General features: G+C 31.9%; 1 long non-coding RNA gene across 7 annotated transcripts; it reads right to left on the bottom strand.

The window, feature by feature from the left end:
• Positions 1-744: 744 nt before the first annotated feature.
• LOC112783652 (uncharacterized) lies at positions 745-5,891 on the bottom strand. Of its 7 annotated transcripts, none has more exons than XR_003193506.3 (9): positions 5,114-5,891; positions 4,843-5,029; positions 4,706-4,741; positions 3,893-3,962; positions 3,678-3,733; positions 3,006-3,329; positions 1,898-2,389; positions 1,740-1,808; positions 745-1,116 (listed from the first exon to the last, which is right to left on the bottom strand). It is a non-coding gene; the product is annotated as an uncharacterized lncRNA (long non-coding RNA). The 7 variants fall into 7 exon arrangements; XR_003193505.3 differs by having other exon boundaries at positions 3,006-3,345; positions 5,114-5,778; XR_011879125.1 differs by having other exon boundaries at positions 3,006-3,345; positions 4,843-5,023; positions 5,114-5,734.
• Between the last annotated feature and the right edge of the window lie 3,672 nt (positions 5,892-9,563).

Genomic DNA, 9,563 nt, shown 5'->3' with positions numbered 1-9,563 from the left:
TGAGCAAAATGGAACCCAAGAACTCGATGTCGCATCCATGGATGCAAAGAACCATGAGGTCGCATTGTAGTCATCTACTCTCTAATCTTTATAAGCTTTACTTTCTATTTTGGAAGTTGCATTCACTACAAAAAAAACTTGGTAATTACGGCAGTTTTTTGGGGTTATTATCGCAGTTTGAACCGCCGTTATTACCTTGAATGGCGGTTAAGAAAAACCGCCTGAATTCTAAGCACCATTTGGTTATTACGGCGGTTTTTAAAAAACTGTCACAATTCCTATGGTTAAAATGACAGTTTTTTAACATGTTAAAACGGCAGTTTAAACCGCCATTATTTTCGGATAAAGCAGCATTTTTTTTTGTTAAAACGGCGGTTCAAACTGCCGTTATTTCCGGATAAAATGACTTTTTTTTTGTTGGTTAAAATGGCGGTTTGATAAAATGACATTTTTTTGGTTGGTTAAAATGGCGGTTCAAATCGCCGTTATTTCCAGATAACACGGCATTTTTTAATTGGTTCAAACGACGTTTAAAACCGACATTTTTACCGAATTAAAATAGCATTTCATGTTGTTTAAAATGGAATTCATGAACTACTATTTTTACTGAATAAAAATGACATCTTTTATCGTTTAAAAAGGTATTTTTAACTATTATTTTTACCACGTTAAACAAATAATTTTTTGCTTAAAATTTCACAATAATAAAAAATCATAACCCATAAACAAAATATTACACAACTCTTAAATAAAGTATCAAACATAATATATAGTTTTTTAGTATTAGAAATCAAAAGTAATAACTTCTATACAAATAATTAAGCAAATCATATCCACTAATTATTACTTTGAGAAGTATTAGCATAGACATGCACAAAAAAAAAAGAAAAAAGGAGCTCGAAGGACATGAGCTGTAAGTTAAAAAGTTGACTTCTGGCATCATAACATTTCTGATAGCATTGGCATGAGCTTGAAAAACTAAGCCACCAAAATTCCTAGTCTTCAAAGAACTTTCTTTGACTTTCCACTGCTTTTAAGCCTCTTCAAATTCTTTTCGTCCCAAATCAGTAGAGCAGAAGTAATAATTAGTATGAGGAAAGGAAAACAAGACTTTACCTGCAAAACAAAATGAATGATAGGACCAACCTTTAATTATTTTCTACTTACATCAAGTCATGTATATATGGCCCTCCTCAAGAGAAAAAGAAAGGAAAATAAAACAAGTTCAAAAGATCAAACAAAGACATAAAAAGAGACATATATATGAATTAATTACATAAAAAGAACAGTTAAAAATACTGGTGAATTGTCTTATCAATTATCACTAGAAGAATGATATATCATGATCTGATTCTCTCTCCATCTCTCTGTCACGTGTGTGTATGAAAGAGAGGAGAAGTAATAAATCATGTATGAATTGAACAGATACAAAGGTACAAAACTTTTGTAGGTATTGAAAATTGGGTACTAGTGTATGAACTGATAAATGAGAAGATGGTGACGAAAAAGGATAAAAGTATAAAACTAATATCAAGAAACAAATCAATTTAAGAGAATAAAATATTAGGTATAAGGCCAAAGAATTGTTTTATACCTCGCTACACACCTACATGCTTTGGCTTTTAAACATGGATAAGCATAGGCCCATTTTTTCCATGTGCCAAAAATTAATTTAATTATGAAAAATGAGGAAGCAAGCATCAAACTCCTAATCCTTGGTAAAGGAATCACAATTTTACCTGTCTCTATGTTCCAAGAAATCCAGGCATTAGAAAATCAAAAAGGGACCACAAGTCCATGATGTTATTCTGCACAAAAAAAAAAAAGAGGTAGTGTGTTTATTTAATTAGTCATGATATGTTTACCTTTAATGAGAACAAAAAATCACCACACCAACCTGTATTGGAGTCCCACTCAATATCAAGTGGTGTTGGGCTTTTAACTGCTTTACAGCAAGTGTAACTTTGGACTTAGCATTCTTGATTATATGCCTTTCATCTAAAATACAGTAATTCCACAGAAGCTGTCCCAAATAATCGATGTCTTTACGGACAACATCATATGATGTTATAATGACATTATGCTTGCAAAAATGATCTCGAAGAATCATTCAGTCCTGAGCAGAACCAACGTACTGAAGACAAGATATAACTGAAACATCAATATATTTCTCTATCTCAAAGGCCCAGTGTCCAACTAGGGTTGATGGGCAAATAATCAAAGATGGTAGAAGATCTCCATTCCCAGACTGAGTTCGATGCTCAGTGATATCAGAGGCCATATAGCCGATGCATGAAGCGTCTTACCAAGCCCCATGTCATCACATAAAATTCCATGAAGCTTGAAACGTTTCAAAAAAGCTAACCAATTTATGCCTTCTTGTTGGTACCTGGAAGCATAACAATATTAGTAATAACAATAACAAAAATGAACAATTATGAGCACATCTTCATGTTTTTTTATCACAAATTTACAAAATAGAAATTGGGGTTTAAATGAAGATCAAGCGAGAAGAATGTCTTTTAACAGATGAAGTAAAACCGTATACAACATAAGATCTCAATCTCAGATTTGTCTTGAAATGTTCAACATGAAGAATCTCTTGAAAAAAAAAGAGGGAGAGGGAGAGGGAGAGGGCGAGGGGAAGAGATAAGTAGCTATGAGAAGATCTAAAACATAATTATGCAATGTTTTTAAGTTGGGCAAAGGTGTCAATGCATATTTTAATAACTCCCTCCCCAAAAGCTTAAATTCTTGGGTAAAGACTCATATATGATCTCTATATCTAGCATGCACCTCCATGCAAAAGCCTTTTGGGCTCTAAACATAGACCAAAGTGAAGAAATTCAACTTCAGCATCCATATATCACTTGGACTGAGTCATAAAAAGTTTTCTTATAGTGCAGAAACCAACTCTACCAAAACCTGATGAGATTTTATATTTCACAAATTTTTCAGAATGGAATGATGAAAATATTAAGCCTCCAAAATGAAGTCCAATTTACCTTCTCAATGTGGTTGAGGAAGGCCTCGTGCCAAAGGAAGTAAAGGCACAAGAGTAGCAAAACTATGGGTCACACTCTGCCTGACAGACTGATCACAGTAACTCATGCACCTTAGAAGTGGAACTACCAACAATGGAGCGTAAGGGACCAACTCTACCCCCAGGCCCTGAACAAGAAAATTAATCAACATGCCTGCTCCTTGACGAGCATGAACTGATGATGCATCTTCCAACACTGGGATAGCATTTTCAACCACAGCACTCATAACTTTCACAGTCATTGACCGAGCCATGGAAGTGATGCAGCGTGAAGCAGCTAATCTAACTGCAACATGAGAATGCTGAATGCATTTAAAAATACACGGGAGAAGTGTCAATAATTTTGGATTTAACACCTCATTTAACAAGGGCACAATAGATCGTACCACCTACAAGAAATACATTCTGCATATTAAGCAGAATATCATAGGCAAAACAGTAAAAACCGACCCAAACAAATATGGTTAAATTTTCCAGAATTTATTCAACTTATCAGTTGTTGTCTTTGTTTCCAATGTTCTGTCCTAAACAAATTAATATCACCCTTTTGAAAAAGAGGCATCTCTCTTGACAAGCTCATCCCATCTTATAACACAGTAATTCAGCTTCATACAAATAGTGATGTGGCACTTACCTGTGGGAGTTGTTATTCCAGATGTCCCACAAGCTCGGACCCAGCATATTCATAACCTAAAAAAATGAATTCCTCAAGTCAAACAGACTCTTCATAAGAAAAAAAAAGGCAAACATTGATGAGGGAAATATTGCAGCACCATTGAAAATTCAAAATTATAGAACAAAATGTAATAATTGAGAAAAAAATCTCTAGAATAAGACCCAGAAACATACCATAATATAATAGTCACCTTGCCTGCCCTTGTAATGTACTTGAGGCACACCATGACTGCCGCCAAGAATGCTGCACAAACAAAGGGAAAAGATTGAAAAAGAAGCAAGGTACACTAACCGAGCCAAGAGAAAATACAGAGGTCAAAACTAGCACTCACTTGTACACTTGTACACCGTGTGGAGAAATTTAAAATAGAATGACACATCAAGATAAATAAAACAAAATTAAACAAAGACAGTTCCCGTCCTCTGATGAACTAAGAAAACAAAAGCAAGGAAGAATTGAAGACCCTGAGTGCAGAAACAATTGTGAAATAATGGATTAAAAACTTTTAAACCAAAACAAAGGTGTCACTATCATCAAAACTAGAATGACTAAAGTAGGAAGTTTTCAAAGAGATTGAGTTACAGTCTTCCCTGACTACTAGCCCCCTAAACAGTTACTTACACATTAATAACAATTTGAAGAACACCATGCCATGCACCATAGTATTCGATATCATGAAACATAACTATATTCAAACCTCAAGGCATAATAAACCACAATTAAAATTCAAGAAATGACAGATTTTGATAAACCAGAAGTAATAGAAGTAATAGAAGTACCTATACATTTGATCAATTAGAAAAGTCAGAAATCAACATTATTAAAGATAACAAATATATAAATTTACAAGATATCATCATATCATCATAATAGAACAGAGGGAAGAATAGAACAGAGAAGGGAGCTCAAACATGATATCATCATAATCCATAATCATCTAACATACATACATACAAAATTAGAAGAAAATTTAGTGAATTCCTAACCTCCAATTTCGTCTGACAAAGAAGAAAATAAAAAACCTAGAATTAAAGAAAAAGACATAGTCATTGTTAGCATAGAACATAGCATATTTACCAATCGTGAGTAAACAGAAGAAGATAATGCAAATTTGTACTCTAACCTAGATGCTCAACGAAGCTCGATGGATATGGAGAAATCGCAGAACACAACTCGATGCCGCAGGAAACGCTTGCACAACAGATCTCATCAATGGAAGAGAAGCGTTAATGCAGGAGATCGCCGCTGGAGAAGATCGTTGGAGGAAACACTTGCGCAACAGATCTCGTAGTTTTATGAAATTTCTGCAACTTGATTTTTCATTTCAAATTTTTAGGTATTTTTGACAAAAGTAGAAAATTGAGAGAGAGAAAGAAGATCAGCCTTGCCCTCACACGAAGATTGTAGCCGGAGTAGAACGCGCCGCCGAAGGAGAACCTGCTAAAGGAGATCATCGCTGGAGAGAGCACACAATCTCGTTGGAGGATAACACCACTGAGAAGATCATCGCCGGATTAGTCGCTGGAGCAGATTATCACTGGAGCAGTCGCTGGAGCAGATTATCACCGGAGCAGTCGCTGGAGCATATTGTCGCCGGAGCAGAGCACAAGTCTTCGTTTTTGGTTTTGGTGGCAGCACGCTATGGTTTCAATAGTAATGGGTTTTTGGATTAGGGTTTTCCGTTGTTGGAGAGGGTTTTATTTGGGCATTTTTTTTTAATGATGGGTTTCGATTATGGCTGTTAAAACTGCCTGAATCATTAAAAATGTTATTTTATAAAAATTAATTATGGCAACACTATAAATTGCCATTTTAAACTTCTTTTTTTGTAGTGATTTGCTAGAATTGTATACTGTTGTGGAATCTTTTCTTTGTCAAGATGATCCTAGAGTTCTTGGCGACAAATTGTTAAGGTTGCAAGATGACTCCATGTGAAGAAGTTTTTATTGGAGAGCTTTTCAGATAGAGGAACAACGAAGAATTTTGTTACTAGAACAGCAACAGTGGTGGTGACTGCCGGAGTGTTAGTGAGTGTGGGATCATTAATAGCATCGCCCATGAATCTTTTGACTCACTGATACCATATAAATGATATTGAAAAATAAAAAGAGAAAGAAACAGAGAAGAGAACAAGGAATGAATTGCTAAATTAAAAATTATTATTATCAACTTAACTAAATGTACAAAAGAATTTGGCTATTTCTACCTGATAGCTAATCATCCTGATTTAGGTAAAAGACTTCCACTAAAACAAGAAACAGATCAAGACTCCTAGCAGCTCTATTAAATAGTCATATACTTAATAGGTGCCCAAATAGTTAGAGAAAATGGGCATGCACACTTAGAGAATATGACTAAAATATAAATAAAAATAAAAAAATTAGCCTCGCTTAAAAAATGTATCGATCTAACTACGATCACGTTTTATAAGCATAACATAAAAAGCGGGGCCAAATGCCTAACCAATTGCTACCTCCTAATGAAAGTGTGACCATTGATCGAATATTTTAGGTCACGCTTTTAAAGCGTGGCTAAAAAAAGGTGGCGGCAAGATTTTTTCTTGTAGTGTATATCACTAAATTTGGTTCTTAAAATAAAGATAGTTCTTTTGTTTTTTATCAAAAGATTTTTTTCTATTTTTGTATTGTATTGTAAATATTGTTGTTTCAAAATTCTTCGTTACTTAAAAATTAAGTTAAAACTATTTTTTTCCAGTAATTTGAAATCAGATATTATAATAAATAATTCTATTGATGTTGAGAATCTAAAAGAAGATTATGAAAAAATTGTGTTCTAATTTGATTTTTTTTTTTTTTTTGAGATAAAATTATGATTGAATTTTTACTTATTATTTTTTATTAGATTTATTTTAATTAATTTTACTTTAGAAAAAAAAAAAAAAAGAGTTAGGTGTCTTAGCTGTAGTCTGTCATCCTACCAATCGCCGCGGGAAAATGAACATTTTGAGTTTGTTTTATTTTAACAAACCCTGTTAAGATAGAATAAAATTGCATAAGCTACCCACTTTGACAGAATTAACAAGAGCAATATATCCTAGCTGAACAGGAACTAAAATAACAAATTTATAAAACCTTTATTTCTTAATTGGTAACCAATCCTAAGTAATCCCAACTGACTTTCAATTACTTGCCGATTGCATTGTATCTGCATGCATATCCTTCTAAGACCCAAAGGAACGTTTAAACTATATTAATCATCCAGAAAAGTTAAATACATCATTATGGTTTTGAACTATTTCCATAACTGGATAAAATAATGTTTTAGTCTCTAACATTTAGCACAATAAATTCTAATTTTGTTTTAACTTTTGAAACGTTTTTTTTTTCTTTTTTTTTTTTTTATGTCAAATGTCTTATTTTATTCTATTTTAATCCTTTAGTTAAAAATTAAAATATTTCTTTCAAAAACACCTTCATGTCTCTTTGACCTTGATAATCATATGTACATTTGTGTATTTTCATTTTAAGTAGAAGATTTGAACTCGCTAACAAGAGTTAGGCCTTTTTCATCTGCGCTACACACGAACCACAACATGATTTAAGGATTGTCATCATATTATAAAATATTTTGACACCTCATATTTTGAAAACTATTTACACTTCTGAGGATTTTATGCTATATTTGATTAGCATTAAGTTAGGTGCAAGATTTATATTGTGTATGGTAGTACTTATTCTTCATAGATATATGAATTATACTTTTGACGAATAACAAATTAGATGTTTAATTATATAAATGCTTTGATGTAGAATTTTTTATTGAGAAATGAGTTTATTTGGTTTGAAATTGAAAATTTTAGTAATATAATACAAAATAATATTAACAACTTTTAAGATTGTACTCTAAAAAATTGTGATAATCACTGAAAATAACAAAAAAAAAAAAAAACTCCAAAAAGTGTTGCAGATTAACGGCAGTTTGATACCTCTAAAACCATTGCAAATTATTTAGAAATACTTCTATCAACTGTTGTCTAAAAGACTAAAACCTCTCCTAAGTGCACTGATAACGCTTAAATGACGACAGTTTTATAACAGTGACAAAAAAGTTTAACAATAGCCATCACTAAACAATAAGAAATACTGTCACGAATATGCAATTTTATTGTAGTAATTATCATAAATAAGAATAATATTAATGAGTAGGGTTATGCTACGTATACATTAAAATCAGCCACCAAAATCAGTCATTAGTATAAAATACATACTAGAATACAAATACACATTGAAAATAAATTAAACCACACATATATAATTATACACAAATACATTGGTGACTGATTTTGGTGTACAAATAGCATTTCTCTAATAGGTAATACTAGACCACAATTCGGCCACCACGTATATCATCCCAAATATTGTTGAAAATATGCTGCGACGATTCATTTATGCCGCAATAACCACTCCAGTCGATGATAGATTTTACTGAGTAAACTCTAGGGCATGGTATTTCAATTTCATGACATACTATCATACAAATATATGTACCTGCACGACGGAGAAAACATGTCTAGAATATCACATGCATTTTCCACCTATAAAAGAGAATTTCTCATTGGAAACTAATTACACATAACATGTAGATATATCATACCATATCACACCTTACTAGTGGGATTATTTTCTAGGAGATATATATTCCCACATAATAATTTGGAAAACATAGTAAAGAAACATCACCCTCTCATCACTTAGCCTTCTTCCCCAATCTTTTCAAGTGCGCTTCTCTATTAATAATATTTTTCTTGGATATGTATACAATATGTCTTCATGGACCGTTAAATTCCCTAAACCACATATATATAAATTGAGTGGTTCCCTTCTTATAAGAAAGATCGCCACCATCACTTAAACAACACATATATCATGGCTGAACTTGATTATGACTGAAGCGATTCAATTGCATCAACTTTAGGGTAAATCACCTCAATAAACTAAAGCATTGCAAATATTACATACATCATTCAAAGTTAAAAATGTTATATACATGTCTCCATTTATATTTCTATATAAATTGAATCAGAATTTATCGAATTACAAATTTTAATAGCAACTCGAATGAGATCATATCGATTTAGTAAAGAATATAATAAAATGAATCAAACTACTTCGATTTATGCATGAATGCTTAGACTCTAAATAAATCAAATGAGTACATGAATAAAAAACTATATGAATTTCTTCTCTATTAATATGATAATGTTTTTAATTTTAGATAATGTATGTAATATTTGCAATGCTTTAGTTTATTATTGGAGTGATTTACCCTCAACTTAATGTGAATAAAAAACTACATGAATTTCTTAGAAACTAGTTAGTTGATCATCATGAGATAATAATTATTATTTATCTATATTATTTTCTCCCACTACGTACTATAATTTTTTTAAAACAGAAAGCTTAGATTAAAAACATTATCTTTTTATTGCACTAATGGCCTGCTAGTGCTTACATCTTAATCTGGTAAATTTTCTTTTATTTTTTTATGTAAAGCTAGCTTTCTATAATTAATAATGTCACCAATAAGAATGTCATAGAGTTCTTCTTTTCGGCCACACTTAATTAAAAATTATAATAACCAGCTGAGCTTTCTTCTCTTCTCTCCGTGGCCTGTATTGCATGCAGATTAATGCACTGACATTTTTCTTAAAAATGTTCCATATCCGAACATTATTACTAAAAACCTAATTACTTAGTGAACTGTAACTGTATTTTTTTTAAAATATTTTATTCTTAAAAGTTGAATTCGAAACTATTAAAAAAATTTAGCGATAATATTTGAAAAAAATAACCTAAAATTACCTTATTTAATTTAACGTATATA

The sequence above is a fragment of the Arachis hypogaea genome, chromosome 20 (genome assembly GCF_003086295.3).
Source record: "Arachis hypogaea cultivar Tifrunner chromosome 20, arahy.Tifrunner.gnm2.J5K5, whole genome shotgun sequence".
In the NCBI taxonomy this organism is placed as follows: domain Eukaryota; kingdom Viridiplantae; phylum Streptophyta; class Magnoliopsida; order Fabales; family Fabaceae; genus Arachis; species Arachis hypogaea.
The sequence above is the reverse complement of the archived record's forward strand: the minus strand, read 5'-3'. Positions and strand labels throughout refer to the sequence as shown.